Source organism: Meleagris gallopavo, chromosome 1 (genome assembly GCF_905368555.1).
Source record: "Meleagris gallopavo chromosome 1, MGAL_WU_HG_1.1, whole genome shotgun sequence".
NCBI lineage: Eukaryota > Metazoa > Chordata > Aves > Galliformes > Phasianidae > Meleagris > Meleagris gallopavo.
In genome coordinates this window covers 150,359,243-150,377,446 of record NC_139404.1, presented here as the reverse complement: position 1 = coordinate 150,377,446, position 18,204 = coordinate 150,359,243, and positions in this window count along the sequence as shown.

The window sequence follows — 18,204 nt, the reverse complement described above, 5'->3', positions numbered from 1 at the left end:
TTCTTTCAATGGTTTGTTTTTTTCTTGTATATGAATTGTGGTAAATTTTAAAGAACTTAAATCTTTATTTTGATTTATTTTGATTTCATGAGATTTATTTTGATATCATGAGATGCTAGAGTATGTTTTACCATCCACTGTCCATAGTGGAAATCCTTTGTGTTCCTTTTAACACTGCCTAGGGGAAAATGTTTACACCTTTTAATACGGCACTTATTGCAGTGAATGTTTTTGTACAAGGTCAGTACAATAATGAAATTGATTTTATCTTCATTGTTTTAAAATTATTTATGAATACACATCTTCTCAACTGATACCTTTGTTGCAAATTGCACATGAACTAATCTGCCAGGAATTTAAAGCAAAAAAAAAAAAAAAAAAATCATCAGTCCTGTTAGGGCTTGTTTCTTCTTCCATTGGAGTCAATGGGAATTTTGCCATTCACTTAAGTGGGAGTAGGATCAGGCCCTTAACGCTGTGTATTTATTCTATTTAGGCCAAAAGACACACAGACACAGAGAGGAGACTGTTCAATGGCTGCAGTTTTATTCAGTAAGCTCATTGCTTGCTGGCAGTATGGCACCTCTAATGGAGCAAAATATTACAGCGTTAGGGATTGCTTTTGGCAGTGTGTGTGTTATAGCATGATTCAAAACAGTTACGGTTAAGTTTTCAAAGATGTAATGAAATTTTAGCTGCTGGACTCAGAAGCCAATTGGAAATGTTAGATTGAAATTCTGCATAAGTCTTGTTGGGAAGTAGCTGTTTTTTCATTTTTATTTTTACTTTTAATCTCTATAAATTAAATCTGTCTTGGCAATGGACAGGCAAATGCACCTTGAGATCTGGATTCAGTTCTAGGGCTTTGCCCCGGACTTCCTGTGTGACCCTGAGCCAATCACTTTAGCTGTCTCTCTAAAATGCCGCTCTCTCTAAAATGTGGATAACAATTCTTCCTTTCTTCTGTCCTCTGTCCTGTCTGCTCAACCTGTAAGCACTTCAGGGAACAGACTGTCCCTTACCGTGTGTGTCCATGAGCTGGGAACATGGCCTTGGCTTTGACTATGACTAGAATAATTATAATAACAAAATAATACATTATATGTCTTTCAAGAAAATGCCTTCTTTTACTTGCAAATGACCTTTAATACAGTTGATTTTAAACTGATTTTTTCTTTTCATTTGGATGAAGCTATTAATGTTTGCTTGACTGACTCACCTCTGTACTATGAGAGCATGTAGGGATACAAGCTCTAAGCTGTCTTTCACAGCTTGTGCTTTCTGCTCTAGACTCTCTTCTACTCTGACAGGGTTGCTATCAACCCCTATTACCCTCACATAACAATTGTTTTTTATGTATAAATAATGTGAAGTATCTCAAATATATCTAGAGCACATGAGACCTGCTCTACACATGTGAACTGATTTATGCACGTCCAGTAAGATTGGTTTCTGCTGGATGTTGTGAAGGCACCGTATATCAATACAGTAAATGCAAGGTGCATAACACGAGGGTCTGGCACTATCTCCCCAGGATCTGATACTTAGGCACCATTAATCTGTAGGCAAGCATGAATCCAGTTTATCCAGGATGCACTGAATTTCCTGCATCTGAGTAACTCAACAGATAGCAGCAAGCCAGAAGCTGGTACTTGGCAAGTTTATAAAACTGACAACTCTAAATCTGATCCCTGAATGTATCTATCGTCATACTTCATATATGTATATGAAACACCTTATTAAAATCAGTGAGATATTCATGCATAAGATTTAAGTTGTAGCTTGGGGTCAGTAGGAGCTCATGGGTGTGTTAAATTTACTCTGAAAATGCTTCCTGGACAAATACTCTAAGGGTTTTTAGGAAGACAAGATCCCTTTTTTTCTAGAATCTGACCTATGCTCCTGAGAAGCTGGGTGCTAAGCTCCTATGTCATGCCAGAAATAGTGTTGTTCTGGGCATGTGCTAAGGTACAGCTCTGCATTGCCAAGGGAAGGAGTATACAAATTTAAAGTGCTCTTGTTGAATGGCAATTTTTTAATGACTTAGGCTATTTGGTTTCATGTTACCCTTTTGGGAACCTGAGTTGTTTTTTTGGATATGGCCCATAATGTTTTCCTCAAACATATATGCAGGGAAAAGAAATAGATCTAATGTCTCTGAGATAAAAGTCCTGTTCCTGCCAGAGTCTTTGGGGAGCACTGAGGTCATATTCAGATATGCTTTGATTCATAAAAGTATGCAACAGTCATTTTTATGACCCTCTCCATATCTTATGCTGTCACATCTGTTGGCAGAACTGGAAGGTCCTGTTGTTTATTTTTAGGTCACTCAACTCCTGAATAGAGAGAATGAGAATATTTTTTAGGAATTCATCTGCCGTTGAACCAAGCAAAATGGTCCTTAGCTCAGATGCCATCTGGGGATAATGGAGAGAGCTCACAGAGGTTCCAATTCAACGCAGGAGGTTGGTACCAGAAAGCAAAATAGCACAATAACCACAGGCTGCAACACAATGATTTTACTGATGTATTTGAGCACTGTGCCTTCCATGGATTATTGCCTTGACCTGGTGCAAAAGTCAATTTGCCTAATATATTTTACAGAAAAACAAAACCAGTCTTTCTTGGGGGAGAAAACAAACAAACAAACAAAACAAAACAAAACAAAACAAAACAAAAACAAAGAAACCAACTAAACAAAAAACTAACTCTTTTTGATGGTTTCCTTGTCTCTCCATGCATGCCTGATGGGAGCTAGGTGAACACCATGGACTTACATGTCAGAAATAACACTAAATAGATGGGATCTTGTGCTCTGTGATTTTTCGGCTTGCTATAAATTAGTTCAGAAAGTTGGGAACAACTTTGTTAGCTCAAAGACTGTGTTCTGTGGTGTCATTTAGTGTCAAGGACATGGACATGGATACATTTAGCAGGACTCAGTAACTTACATACTGAATATCTTATTAGCTTTTCCAGTGTTCTAAGAAACACACCAAAATAGGAAGAAAAGAGCAATGATAGTGCTCTCTTTCTCGACTGAGAAAATAATAGTTTTTCAAACTCTGTAACACACCACAAAATCTTCATATTTCTCTGTATCATCATGGAAGTATCCTGTTGTAAAAATCCAGAGTGCATAGGCACAGAATGCATGTCAGGATGTTCAGCAGTTAGATAAACATTTGCATAGGTCATGAAAAGAAGTTGATTTATTGATTTGTTTTGTAAATAAAAGTATTTTATATGTTTGATACATTTAGAAAAAAAATAAGCACTGAACATCTCCAAACAGTAGATTGTTCCTTAGGACAATAAATTGTTATTTGTCATGTAATGGTTCATATGACACACACTTAGAATTTCATTATACATTTTGATTTTTCTAATAAAATTAGTTTAATGACCTTCCACTCCAATCTTTGAAGCTGGAAGCTTTCTCTGAAACAAGGATTTGTACTTTGAATTGTGATAAGTACTCCTCTCTCATAGATTTGTTTGCAAAATATATACCAGAATTGTTCTTATATCAGTAGGTACAAGACATTGAGGTGCCATTAACACTATAAAGAAAAATTATGCTTCAGATGCTGAGACCAGCCTAATGACTCTCTCTGTGATCACTAGTATATAAATACACCAAGGTCATAAAATAGGCCGTTCTTATGGTTTAACTTGACAAGTATCTCAGCACCACACAGCTGTTTGTTCACTCATCCCTTTCCCAGTGAAATAGATGAGAGAACTGAAAAAGAAAACCAACAAAATAGAACTTGTTGGTTGAAATAATAACTATTTGCTAAGATAGAGAAAAGGGAGTGGAAAAAAAGGATAAGAGTTATGATAATCATATATATATGTATATATATAACAAGTATGCACTGACTGATGTCTAGCCAGCCCCTGAGCAGTGGAAGGAAGCCCAGTGAACTTCCCTCCTTATTCAAACTTCCCTTCCTCATGTCATATGGTATGGAATATCCCTTTGGCGACTTTAGGTCAGCTGTCCTGGTTCTGTCCCCTCTCAGTTCACCTTGCCGGCAGGGCAGTAGGAGACCCTGAGAAGACTGAAACATCCTTATCTCTCTACAGCATTTTTTAGCAATAACTAAAACATCAGTGTGTTATCAACACTGTTTTTCTCCTCAAACCAAAACAACATCATACCAGATGCTATGAAGAAAAACAACTGACCCATTTGAAACTACGATAGCCATATATTCTATAATCACCACCGATAGCGAGCTGTTGTTTTGCGAGCAGACTTCACTTCTTCTAGTCAACCTCACTGACAGTGTAGTCACTGTGCATTACCAAAATTTTATGAGTAATAAAGCTGAGGCCTTTCTGGTGGAAAACATGTTGCTGTGAAGTACCTTATGCTAAACCCATTTTCACAGAATCACAGAATCACAAAAACACCAAGGATGGAAAATACCTACAAGATCACCCAGTCCAACCATCCACCAATCACCAATAGTTCTCACTAAACAACATCCCTAAACACAAAATCCAAACTCTATCATCTCCCTGGGCAGCCCATTCCAGTGTCTGACCACTCTTTCAGAAAAGTAGTGCTTCCTAACGTCCAGCCTGAATCTTCACTGGCACAGCTTGAAGCCATTCCCTCTAGTTCTATCACTAGTTACACGAGAGAAGAGGCTGACCCCCAGTTCACTACAACCTCCCTTCAGGTGGTTATAGAGAGAGATAAGGTCTTCCCTGAGCCTCCTCTTCTCCAGACTGAACAATCCCAGCTCCTTCAGCCACTCCTCAAAAGGCCTGTCCTCGAGATCCTTCATCAGCTTTGTTGCCCTTCTGTGGACCCGCTCCAGGGCCTCAATGTCTTTCTTTCAGTGAGGGGCCTTCCCTGTCCTTACATTAATCAATATTCAAAGATGTGTCTGTATTTCTAAATAATTATTTTCTATAACTATTAAAGTTATATATATATATATATATATGTAATTATATATATATAATTCTTTTCTGTAATTCTATAATGAAACACCTTTCAGACATTTGTATACTTAAGTCTCCATATTTAAGAGTCCTGGTCCTACAGGCAAGATTTTCTGGTTTAGCTACAGAAATTCAGTGAAGCAAAACCTGGCAACTTTGCACAAATCCGTACATGTATAGTACTGTAGGTCTTCTGTAGTGCAACTGTAGGTTATGTCATGTACAATATCTTAACTTTCATAGTAATATTCATTCCTTTTGGCATATTCATATTTAACAGCCTTCACAAATGATCTAGGTTACTAGGGAATACATTGTGGGACAAGCTACATTTTCAATTGCATTTCTTCCTATAAACATGTCAAATATTAACTTTTTTAAATACTGTCCCTCTATAAAATCATAACATAAATTACAGTTATCAGTTTTCCTGGATTGTTTTTACTGTCTTTAGAGATAAGAATAGAAGGAGAATAAACCTTCTTTTATTCCAGCAAATCATTCCTCAAAATAGTATTTTAGCACTCACTTTCCAAAAAAATTGTGCTTCTGTAACAGAACTCACAGACAGTGTTGGAGAGGTTTATAGCCCTACAGTTTACTCATCTGAACACCCTGGGTTTCAATGCGTGCCAATCTGGTTTGTAGTTCCATTTTTTATGGCATACTGGATTTCTGGACCAAGATGAAACTTGTTCACTGGTGTCACAGTATTGGTGCAGCCATGTTTCAGCTGTGACAGGGGAATTTTGTATCTAACCTAAGTTTTCATAGGGACTGATAGAAAAAAAAAAAAAATTATCTAATTCTGAACTTGTGTGAAAGAAATATTTTACTCAGACACCATTGGAACTCTTTTTTCCTTATTATTTATCCAAGTGAGCCTATTCTTCTCTTTGAAAAGTCAAAAAAATTAAAGCTACTCACAAAATTGTACCACATTAGACAATTCCTTCCTTGATATCAGCTGTGCCTTTCTCGCAGAAGAAATATTCCCTGGAGTACCTCCTGGAGTGCAGAACATGGTTCTGAGTTTTACTGTTTCCTGAGAACCTGGGAATCACCTCTTCAACTCTCTGATGGTGTTGGGGCAGCCAATGTGGCAGATACTACAGCAGACTTGATGTGCATTTTCATAGCTTCGATGCTGCACCAGTGAGTGCAGGGAGACAGACAGCTGGACAAAGACGTGTTTTTGATTTTAAATTGGATATAAATGTTGGAGTCCATAAGAAATTGTGAGAGACAGAGTTCATTCTCACTCTTCATGGAATCATAGAATGTCTTGGGTTGGAAGGGACCTCAAGGATCCCCAGGCTCCAAAATCTCTGCCACAGGCAGGGCCAGCAACTACCATATCTAATACTAGACCAGGCTACCCAGGGTTCCATCCAACCTGACCTTGACCTCCAGGGACAAAATATCCACAACTCTCTGGACAGCCTGTTCCAGTACCTCACCCTTCTCATAGCAAAGAATTTCCCCTTAATATCTAACCTAAATCTTCCCTCCTTCAACTTAAAACTATTTCCTCTCATCCTACTATTATCTACACTTTCAAAGAGTTGACTCCCCTCCTGTGTGAAGTCTCCCTTTAGGTACTGAAAGGCTGTAATCTGGTCACCCCTCATCCTTCTATTCTCCAGGCTGAAGGCTCTTCAGATACTTATTCCCAAGTTCATCCCATTTTCTCTCTACTAATAATTTATTTTACCTCTGACAAATGTAATCCTAACTAATGTGCTTGAATTATGTGGTTAAAGTTGGATAAGTTGACTTGAGATCATAATAAGTGATAAAAATGCATCAAGATTTTTCAGAGTGAAAAATGCTATTAATCAGGATTTCAATAAATTAATGTTGTATTTAAAAACAGAAAAGGAGATAAGAGGGAAAAGCACTCTCTATAATATGAGGGTTTTATGATCATTTTTTGGATATCTAAATTGTATCAAGTTCACTGTTTCTTTAAAACATTGTTTTGCAGACATTGTAACAACTTCACTTCATGAGATCTCATTTTCTCAAGAATTTTCATCAGTTAATTTTCTTAAATTATGAAAATCCTTCTTATGTCTCAATATAACCAAGGTATAATTCTCCTAACATGACTTATCTCAGTTGTAAACTCATACGGTACACAGATTATCCTTAATAAGGGGTATGGACTTCTCTCTGAAGTCCATAAACTTGAATACCAAAGAAATTGTCTTGTACTATTATCATTCACAGATGAATATACAGGAAACTCACAGCAGACAGCTATGGAATAACTAGCCTGTAGAGGGAAGGTATTCTGAAGCTTTTACGAAGGCAGGGATATCTTATGTTTTTCACTAAGACAATTTATATCCCATTCAGGTTGGCTAAAGCTCTGTTCCTTGATCCTTTTATGAGCAATACTGAGGTCTTGGTAATCACAATATCTTGTGCCAATAAAGTCAACAGCTTAATTAAGCCTTAGTTGAAAAGGAATTTCCTTTTCTTAATTTCATTTTCCATTTAATGAGCACTTGCTTTTGTGTTATTACAAGGAATGAAAATAAATGATTCATATAATTTCACTCTACTACTTATTTGTGTGCCTTCATCATGTCACTTCTCATACATCCCTGTTATGTTCAGTCTTTCCAAAGAATTTTTGTTTTTATGACCCTTATGACAAACTTGGGTTTTTCAGGATTATGAAAAATCACTCATATTTTAAATGAATGTTTTCTACATTTTTTCAAGCAAGGATAATAGAAAATGTCATTTGCTGTTTTGAATAACAGAGGTTAGCTGAGCATCTTCAGAAAATTCTACGATTCTATGATAAAAAATTCTATAGCTTTCAGGGAGCTTCTTTTTCAGTTTCTTTTTTCAGTAGCATAAGCTGACTAACTGTTAAAATTTTAACTTTTACACTTGCTATACTGACTATTTAGGTAACCATGTAAAATGAGTAATACACATACAGTGTAAGCTGTCACTGACAAATGGATGTGGAAACAAACTCTTTGCTTTCTTACCAATTCTTGAGGGTGTCAAGGTGCTTCAGATTAGCTTTCATTTTTTTGGTGCCTAAGCATGTGTAAGTTAAGTGTGTATTCAGTCTCTCATTGTGATTTTCACATTTAATTATTCATTCATGTACTCCAAAATACTAGTAAGGAATTACAAATTTTCTCAGTGTGTAAAACTTGTTCACGATGTGGGCAATGTGTGTACAACCACATGTGCACACTTGGATGCATTTTTAAGGCATAGGAGTACTACTGTATGATGCAAAAACAAGATTGCTGTGCAAAGACCGTACTACCACTTACATATGTTGAGCAGTGATTCAATGCTTAATGGTAGCTGATGCTCCGATTCATCAAACTGATGCAGGAAAATAGGCTTTTTCTCCTTTAGAATGGGAAATTGTCAACTGTGGGTCAGACTACTTCCCTACTTCCTTCTCAGGAATATACGCATCATCGGTTTGCAAAAGGGTATAGCAATTCTTCCTGGGAGCTTCATATGTGGGACAGGAAATTGTGGAAAGGCTTAAGAGAACATCCATCACTATGCTATGATTAGGTTGTCTGTAAGATGCAGGGGCACACCATAATTAGGCTGGCAAGAGTTTAAATTGCTTCATCCAGATTCCCATTTATATCTATTTTCTTTGCCTCCACCTGCCTTTTTGTGGGGTTTGTTTTTCTTGTTTCTTATGGCTAAGTTTCCCACTCTGTGTTGGATTTCAGCCAAAGCATGTTTTTATAAGCTGGAAAGAATTTTTCCCACATTACAGACTGGCATCTAGTGGGTGCACATATTTTGCCATCCTAAGAGCACACAGGAAATCTGTCTAAAGAAAGGATGTTACCTTATGGGAAATTCTTTATAGCAGTCATATTCATAAGAAGCTAACTGAAGTAGCTCAATTAATGATTCTTCCCCTCCCTCATAAGCATTTTGACTCTCTTTATGTACAATGACTGTGTTCATTTAGGTTTTGTTTTTGTTCTGCTTTCTGACAGCTCCTGGCTATCAACTTTTATTTCATTTAGGTATTTCAAAATTACAGCTGTCAGCTCCTTTCATCACCTCATGGCTTTTGTTACTGAAGCCAGTTTTATACTGTTCTAGAAAATTCCTGTTATGGTTTATATCACCTTCTATAAAGATGCTCTTAAATTCTTGACTTTCTGATGGCACTTTGAAAGGCCTTTTCTAAGGGCTCTTTTACTCCTACCCAAACTGAATCTGCTACCTTGGCTTACTCAGTTCCTCTTGACTTTTAATGAGCCTGAGCTTTTGTCCCATTGCTAAAACCCCAAAGTGAAGTGCAAGTGGACTTCTTTGTACTTGGTCACCATGCTTTGACCCTTTTGGTCCAAGTAACTCTACCATGAGTTAAAATTTCCTAAGAGCACAATTCCTGAGGTTGTTAGTATACAAAAATCTGCCCACTGTGTGAAAGCATTCTCTTTATACAGAAATGTGAGTAAAAGCAAGAAGTTTCTCCACCATGAAGGGTTAATCCTCTCAGGATACATTTCAAAAAGTTTTAAAAATGTTTAGCAATCATTAGCTGTTTACTGGTGTTTTTGTTGTTGCCACTGTGGTTCTGCATCAGGTAAAAAGAAGAAAAGCAACCAAAAGATATTGATAAAAAAAAACAAATTAGGTGCCCATGCTGGACACTTGAAAGTCCTAGGATGCTTTTTTTCTTGTACAGAAGGTGATAGTATTATAATGGTCAAAACTGCCTTTGCCTACGCACTGATTTTTTTTTTTTATACTGCTGATTTCAGGGGGATATTTTTTATATTACTATAAAAGATTTGGATACAGAATCTTCTCAATTGCATCTTTTGATTGAGGAACTATATTGCATGAGCTATAAGCTACAGTGTTTACAAGTCAGATTTGCACAGTTTAATGCACATCTGTAACTAACAGGCTCTGTAAGAATTCTGCTTTTGTTATCCAGAACTCTTAGTTTTAAGTTGCTGAGATCATTAAGTTTATAACATGAATTCCATATGTTGGAAATGTTGGCAGAAAATATGCTACATTAGAGTTGATAGAAAAAAATGTGATACAGTTAATCCATGGAACTCTTTTACTTTCATTATCCATGCAGAGGAAAAGTAAAGTCCAATAACACTCAAAAGTGATTTTGCCAGACTCTATTTTTATTGTTATTCATTCTTCTGCTCCAGGGAACTAGTACATATTTCCAGGAAATACTCATTACTAGTTTCAAAGAGACATTCTTTAGAAAACTTCTAAAGATACGGGTATTCACTCTATAAAGAAAAAAAACAAAACAAACAAACAAACAAAAAAAAAAACCCACAATATCCAGTGTAATTAATGTGTTGTCTCTGACAGATGATAAATTTTATGCTAGCAAACAGTTTTATCTCCATCCTTCCTTATGCAAATGATTTTGTTCTTCTAAGTTATGCTTTGTCTTAAGAACATTTTTTAACTCTTTCCCAGGTGTAAATGATGAAAAGTCACTACCATTCATACTTCAAACATTTTTTGTGGAAGAGCTTATTAAAATTTGATCTTCTTTGCATACTGGATATTTCTTGTCACTTTATCTGAATGTTCATGAATTCGTATACTGCTAGCATTGGTGTTTATTGATAAAAGGATGCAAAGGCTTTCAAGCATTCTCCTGATGAAGTCAGCATGTGGAATGTTATACTGAGTAAAATACACACTACTATGTCCAAACAGTGTAGACTGACTCAACGATGTACCTGCATCTTCCTTTTTGTAGCCCAGCCTTGGTCAGGGAAGTGGAAGGTCAGCTTCCACAGTCTTTCTTCTGGAGAAAGGCCTACTTGGCACTCTGCACAGACAATGCCTGTTCTGTTTCAATCAATGGAGATTCGCATCCTTTCACCATGGCTGCTTATTTCCTTTGCTCCTTTGACTACATGCCAAATACAATTTTCCACCAGCACATGGGATAGAGCTGTAGAGAAGAATGAGCATGATTCCTGTTTCTGTTCTGATGAGGTCAGATGCCTACACTTTTATCCTCACCTTTTTTAAAATATATAACTTCCCTTTTTACTTGTTTCAATACAGTGGCCTTATGCAGCAGCATTTCAAATTGCAGAGATTTTTGAAAACTGGAAAGGTTTTGTAGGACATTGGGGGAATCTGTGTGTGGAAAATATATAGGTTTATACTTTTTCAGTTAAATTTCTTAAGAAAAAAAAAAAGAGAGAGAGGCAGAGAGAGAGAGAGAAAATGTACAAAGCACAGATTCTGAGAGTTTTTAAACTCACTGTGAAAATTTTGCACAGCCCTGTGTAATAGTAACTTTAACTTGACACAGTCCAGTTGTTCTGGTTCTTTATTTCAGGCTTCTTTATTACATGCACCTGTTTCAACTAACTTGTAGCTGTTTCAGAAACTCCTGATTGGCCCACAGCCAGGAAGCACTGTGTGTTCCCACAGTTAATATGATCTAGGTCTTTAGAGGGTTCATGGGGATGTGTGTAATATGAAAGTCCAGGCAGATAAAAGCTTTCTCCCTACTTCTGTTCAACAATAGCCTTGCCTGTTTGCTTGTTCTGGTCTCACCACCAAAAATTTGGGAGAAGACGTTTTTTTTTCCAAACATCTCCTGCATAGACTGCACGTCAAGTTCACAACAAGTTCAGGGGTGTTTTGTACGGTTTTGGATTTCATTATGACCAGTTCATGCAACTCTGGACTAATCCTGTCTGTCCAGTTCCATAGTGAAAATGTGGGCCTCCAGTGACTTCAACAAGTAGGAATAACCAGCTAATTTAACAATAAGTGCATTATGCAGTTGAATGTAAATGCAGAGATGCATTTTCTATTTGTACATTCATGTTGGTTCTGGTACTTTTAGGTAAAGTAAAGCTGTTTGTAACACAGTCACCTTGTCACCTTATTTTTGGGAAAATGAGGCTTTTTGTGAGCACTGCTTGGGTTTGAAGTGAAAAGTATGTTAATAAGGTCTCAGGTGAAAGATTTGCCCATTGAGTTCCAAGGTGCTTGATACTAGTTTCAAAGAGACATTCTTTAGAAAACTTCTAAAGATATGGGTATTCACTCTATAAAGAAAAAAACAAAACTGATTATCATGTTTTTGTTTTCAGTATCCACATGCAAAAACATGCCTCCTTTACAAGCAGCAAACCTAATGATTTTTACATCTCAAAATCTGAAAAATGGGACAAATCTGTGCCAATTTCTTCATTAAATTTTCTTCACACTGTTTCATTTTTGACAGAAAAATATCATTAAGAATCTGTTTCACTATTTCCTAGACTTTTTTTTCATAGAGGCATGAAGGACATATTTTCGTATATGTAAGGATTGTGAGAGAACTCTCCTTACAAGAAATTAGCTGCACATAGGATGACTTTTCTTTTTTTTTTTGGGGGGGAGGGTGGGGGGGTTGGGTTGGGGGAGAATATTTTTTTGTTTTTTATCTATGAAGATATTAGTAAAGAGGAATAGACGGACTTTAACTGTAAGCATGAAGAGAAACACTTAGCAGGGTATTTTTCCATTCTGCAGCTCTGTGGTTGCAGGAAAGCAGAATGTGATACTTGGTGAGATCAGAAAATCAGAACCTGAATCAATAATACTGCAGTTCTTTTGGGTAGTGTCAATTTAAAGGAACAGGAGAAAAATGTGATTTAATGGAACTAAACAAAAAACACCACACTGTATTTATGAGAAGAGCATATTTTTATGTGACAAAGCATACATTACAATCATTTAGGAAAAAAAGAGATTATACCTAACCTTAAATGCTGAAACATTTCTAAATGTTATAAAACATTTATTGTGATAGATTTCCCTAAAGTCTGTTGAATAAATTTGCTTACTAAATTCTACAATTAATGGAGAACAAATACAACTGAAAAAAAATGAGGAGGTGGAGAGAGGAAAAGAAAAAAATTTCCAGAGGTGAAATTCCAGTTTATTTTTACATTAAAAGCCTTACTACCTAATTCTTTGCCCAGTTCTATACAGAAATCAGACTGGTTTTGAATAGTAAGAGTGATTTTGACCCTGACAAACTATACTTTCCCATACTTTCTAGCAGTGGATTATATAGCTGGAATTTTCAAAACAAGAATAATGACAAAATAAATTCAAAACAGGCAACATTCAAATAAGTCTTTTACAGTAGACCAAAGTGGATACCTAACGTATTTGCAACTCACTGAGTTTTTTGGTGTTTTTTTGTTTGCTCATTTGTTTGCTTGTTTTGTTGTGTTGTTTTTTTTAGCAGAAGACAAAGTAATCAAGAACAATTGTGAAAAGTCTTGACTATGTGATATAGCAAACTTATGGTAGGCTGATTAAGCTACAAGTTCTGAACCTTCCAGGCTGGAAGATGTAGATGCTTGATTTTTCCCTGTGACTTATAAATATCTGGAAAGTATACTAATTATGATTCTGCTTACTGCACATATTATTCTTCCGAAAATATGTACTGAGCTTTACCATTGGTCCTCATTCTTTTTGGTGCATTTTGTGGGACAGAATCTTGGGTAGATCAAGTCTGTTCAGAGATGAATAGTTGGCCCCTTCCAGGTCTGTCCATGGCATAAATGAACAAGGCAGATATAACAGCATGTGTAAAACTTCTTCTTCTTCTTCTTCTTATTATTATTATTATTATTATTATTATTATTATTATTTTTATTATTATTATTATTTTGAGTTAGCTGCTGTTGTCCTAAATGGAATTTCCTCATGTCTAGCACTGTTGAAGTCAATTTCCTACACACACACACACAAAAAAAAAATAAAAAATAAAAAATTTCTGGGAGCTTCTGGAAGAAATTACATTTTTCTTTACTTTCTAACTACTTTCGATTACTGAAGTTTTAGTAGCAGTACCTGTTCCTGCCTTGGCTTTAGTGCTTGTAACTGCTGAATAATACTTTCAGGTTTCTTTCTTTCTTGAAAAGAATAGAATAAATTCAGGGCTAAATGTTGAAATCTAGTTTGTATTTCCAAGTCCACTTTGGAGGCTGCCTACTACCAAATTAGCAGGTGTACTGTCATCTGATCTGGAAGTCTAGGCTCATTAAGAAGTGTTAGATTGCGAAGAACTGATTGTTCTCACTTCTTCACGTGGAATCTAGAACATTAAAAGTCTGTTCATCTCTGCCAGATCTACATAACACTGTACATATCTAAGATCATCTTGAAAAACTTACTGGTGTTTTTATCTGTATTTTCAAAGCAGTTATCTTACATGGAAGGCTGAAGAAATGCAGATTTATTTATTTATTTATTTAGTATTTCAGGGCTTCATAAGGAAGGGAAATGTGAATGTTTCTCACCTGCATTTATGCCTAAGCCAGGCATGATTACCTCAATACTTTCACTCAAAAACATGATAATTCAAGACTTCTCCTAAGCTTCATTTCTCCAGGAAAATGGTGTTCTAGAGTCAAGCTCTTTCCTACCTGCTTTGTTTCTGGCTTCATGACTTGTATGTTCCTGGGAAAAGAGAACAGATTTAGGAGGAGAGGTTGCTATCAGATAAAATCCCATTAGTCTGGATTCTCTAGGGACCTGATGCACAGCTCTATTCAAACACCCCTGCCTGTAGATTTCTCCTTTTGTCTTATTTCTTTTTCAGATAGAAAAATGTCTGTTGCAATTTTTGTTTGAGCAAACTCAAACAAAGCAGAGAAAATCAGAAACAATATATCTTCTATCATCAGCCCTCTGATGTACTCAGAGATCTTGGTGACATGGAGTATACATAATTAATCAACAACCACTCTCTAGTACACTTCCAACATGTTTGCCAATGGAAGTCTGCAACCTGCTACTAAGCAATTTCTCATAGCAAGGTCAGGGATCAAATAGCAGGCTGCTTAAACGATCCAACAGACAGATGAGATAAAAAATGGCAGATGTTCCCCAAAAGGACTTGTTACCTATTCTCACTGAATACCTCGTTTTATTGATAAAGTAGTTTCTTATTTCATTAAGAAATGCTAATAAAAACAGTACAAAATGAAATTTCTAAGAAATATACAGGACAGGTTATTTATTGAGGAAAAAAGTACATTTAATCTAGTATATTCCTTCAATAGCAACCAGTAGGTGGAACTTTTACTGACCTTCTAGGAGATCCTTCTCCAGATAAGTCACTTATGCCTTTCTTTCAGCTTGAAGTTGGTAGGAGGAGGAGTTCCATGGCAGCGCAGATATTCAGTCAAGTCTATGGAGAGGCCATTCCAGAAAAGATGAAAAATAAGGTAGGGAAGGAGCAGCAGAGGGAAACTACTATGTACAGTATAGCTTGACATGAGTAAAAGAGTGTCAAGGACTGTAGCTGAGTGTGGGAGATGAGGAAAAGTATTGTATTAATATTTTATATTAATATTAGTAATGTCAATAGCAAAAATAATATATTAATATTTCTCACTACACAAATCCATTTTAATTAACAATAAATTAAATTAATTTTCCCAAGTCAAGTCTGTTTTGTCCACAATAGTAATCAGTAAATAATCCATGAACTTACTCATTCTATTTTCTTCCCGGGTGCTGTAGAGTGAATGAGTGACTGGGTAGGGTCTTGGCTGGTAACCAAGGCAAATCCACCATAAGGTACTATCTGCATAGTCCACTGTAGAAACTCAGGGCTCTTGTGGGATTCTTTCATATGCTTTGCAACCATGCCACTGAATATTTGAGTCTGTGGACAGCTGTGATAGCCCCCTCAGAAAAGGAAACAAAAGACAGTTTGGAGAGCTGATAGCCAATACCTGCTCAACTGGAAAGAAAACAGTTTTGGAAAAGCAGTCTTGTAGTAAGTGAGTCCATGCTGGAGGACAGATAGGCTATCCAATCATGAGCCAGAACTTTTAGTAATTTCTGTGATGTTTAAGAATTTCTGTATTCGGCTCACAGATATAGGCAGGGCACTGGCCTGAAGCAATGAAAGTCTTATGTACAAAAGGAGACTCAATAGCAACAATTTTTTTTCTAAAAATTGTAAATGTTGTTAAAACAAGGGAAAAGCAATGTGCCTTCAGCCCTTTACTGGGAACAGCATTATACCATACTGCAGACAGAAATTGGAGTAAAGATCATTCAGTGGTGGCTGGGCCACCTTCTAGCAGATTATAGACTCATTTCTTCAACGTATGCTTTAGCATATTACTGAAGTCAGAGTTTCTAATTTTTGGAAGCTGGCATAAGCAAGTTTCTGCCATTCACCCCTCACAGAGCAGGAGATGCAAGAATTAGTGAAAGATATTTTTTATCATGTCAAATTAAAGCCATTGTCTTCCTGGAAAACTATCAGAGTATAGCGCATTCTTCCCAGAATGTATGCACCGGAAGTCGTTTTTCCTGAAGGGGTACGTTCAACAATAATTACCAAAAGCGTAATTCTCTGCTTTCTTGGAACAAGACAGTGCTGGAAAGAAATCAGTTAATGTATTTAGATATTTTACACGCAGTGCAAGTCTGATTTTTCTGTTTATTTTAAGTACATACATTTTTATTAATGCTGGACACTTACTTGAGAGAAGGCAAGAACCTTCCCTGCCTTTTACAATTTAATGAAAGTTGGGACTGCTCAGCAATTTGCAGATTTGGATTCCAGTTATATAGGGTATTACATAGCCAGCTATTGAGCTGAAAAGACTTGTTTAGTTGAAAGACTGAGCTGAAAGAAAAGGCTTGTTTAGTGTATGCCAAAGAGGTAAAATGAGGAGAGGCTTTTGGGAAGAGATTATGGATGGGTATAATTAGGTGAAATATCAGGAAAACACTTTCTAATCATGAGGATTATTAACCTACAGAGAAGTGTCTCAAGGGAACTATTTCAGAAACAAAGGAATCTACTAGCTGTAATAAAAGCCTTGGTCTTTGCCTTATTTGTATCCTTTACCCTTTCATTATACACTATTCGCAGAAGCTGTATTTTCTATCTAAATACATATTTTTCTCTCCTTTTCAGCCCCCATTCCTTGTCAGATGTAGCAGCTAAAACATTTAATTTTTACTCATTGTTCCTGGGGTAAATACACCGGTCATGCAAACATTTCACAGTGTAATTTATCTGACTTTTAGACCTAGTTCATGTTGAAATCAGCAATACGCATGGAAGGAAAGTCATACATGGTGGTGACTGTTAAAAAGATCAGTCTCTGGTGCTGTACTTGTAGTAATAAATTCAGGAATGTGGAAGCTCACAAATGCAGTCAGTGATACTGCAACGCTGGTAGAACTATCCTGGTTATAGTGTTGTTTTGTTCCAGACAGCATCCTGCAGCATAGCATCTCTTAACAGCTTGAGAGTTAGCAAACTCCCAGTAGGTGAGACATTGATATTTAAAGACTAAGAGAGTGCGTCTTAAAGGATTAGAGAGTTTAATGATACATCTTTGTGCTCTTTTTTCTTGCCAGCTGGTCTCAGAGACACAGAACAATCCTGGTGCATCCCATTTTCATTCTGAAAATTTATGTAGTTAGTTAGATTATACAGCTTCTTAGTATACATAAATGCTTATTTGCAACCTGTTGTCAATAAAATAAGTCAAGCACTCCTTTCACACGGTACATCTTGTTCTAGAGAAGATATCCAAAGCAGGACAAATGAACTGAGTCCCAAAAGTGATTATTTCTCTCATTATAGATGTCAGCAGCTGGAAGTAGGTGATGCCATTCTTGCTCCTTACTTTCACAACTCTGAACTTCTGTTTTCCGTGGTAAGAGAAAAGCTGAGTGAAGCGTTCTTGTCTAGCTTTAATATTAATCATGATGGGATAAGTTACCCTGTAGAGATACTTGTTTCTGTCCATTCATTGTCAATCAAAACCAGTAAATCAACCAAGACAGCTAAAGTTAATGGAGTGTTTGAGGCTCTTATCCTGTGCTCAGAATGTGGTGTTCACTTTTTCCTTGGGAAGAAACAAGAAACTCCACAGAGGAGTCTCAATCCTTTGGTTTCGGCACAGACTATTCCTTTGAGCACATCCATTTAAGTAAGATAGCTAGAATGGGCTAACAGCCTGTTGTGATCATCTGATCAGTGCTGTCTAACTGGAGCCATGAGGTTTTTTTTATTTGCTATCTGCTTCAAGCCCAATAACTGTGTTAGAAAAACCATTAAATTTGGAGTTACATATGTTGCATATTGCAAGCATTAGTGAGCTAATAATCATTGATGTTAAAAACGATGCTTTACTTCGAGGCTATCTCTTGTCTTTCTCTTTC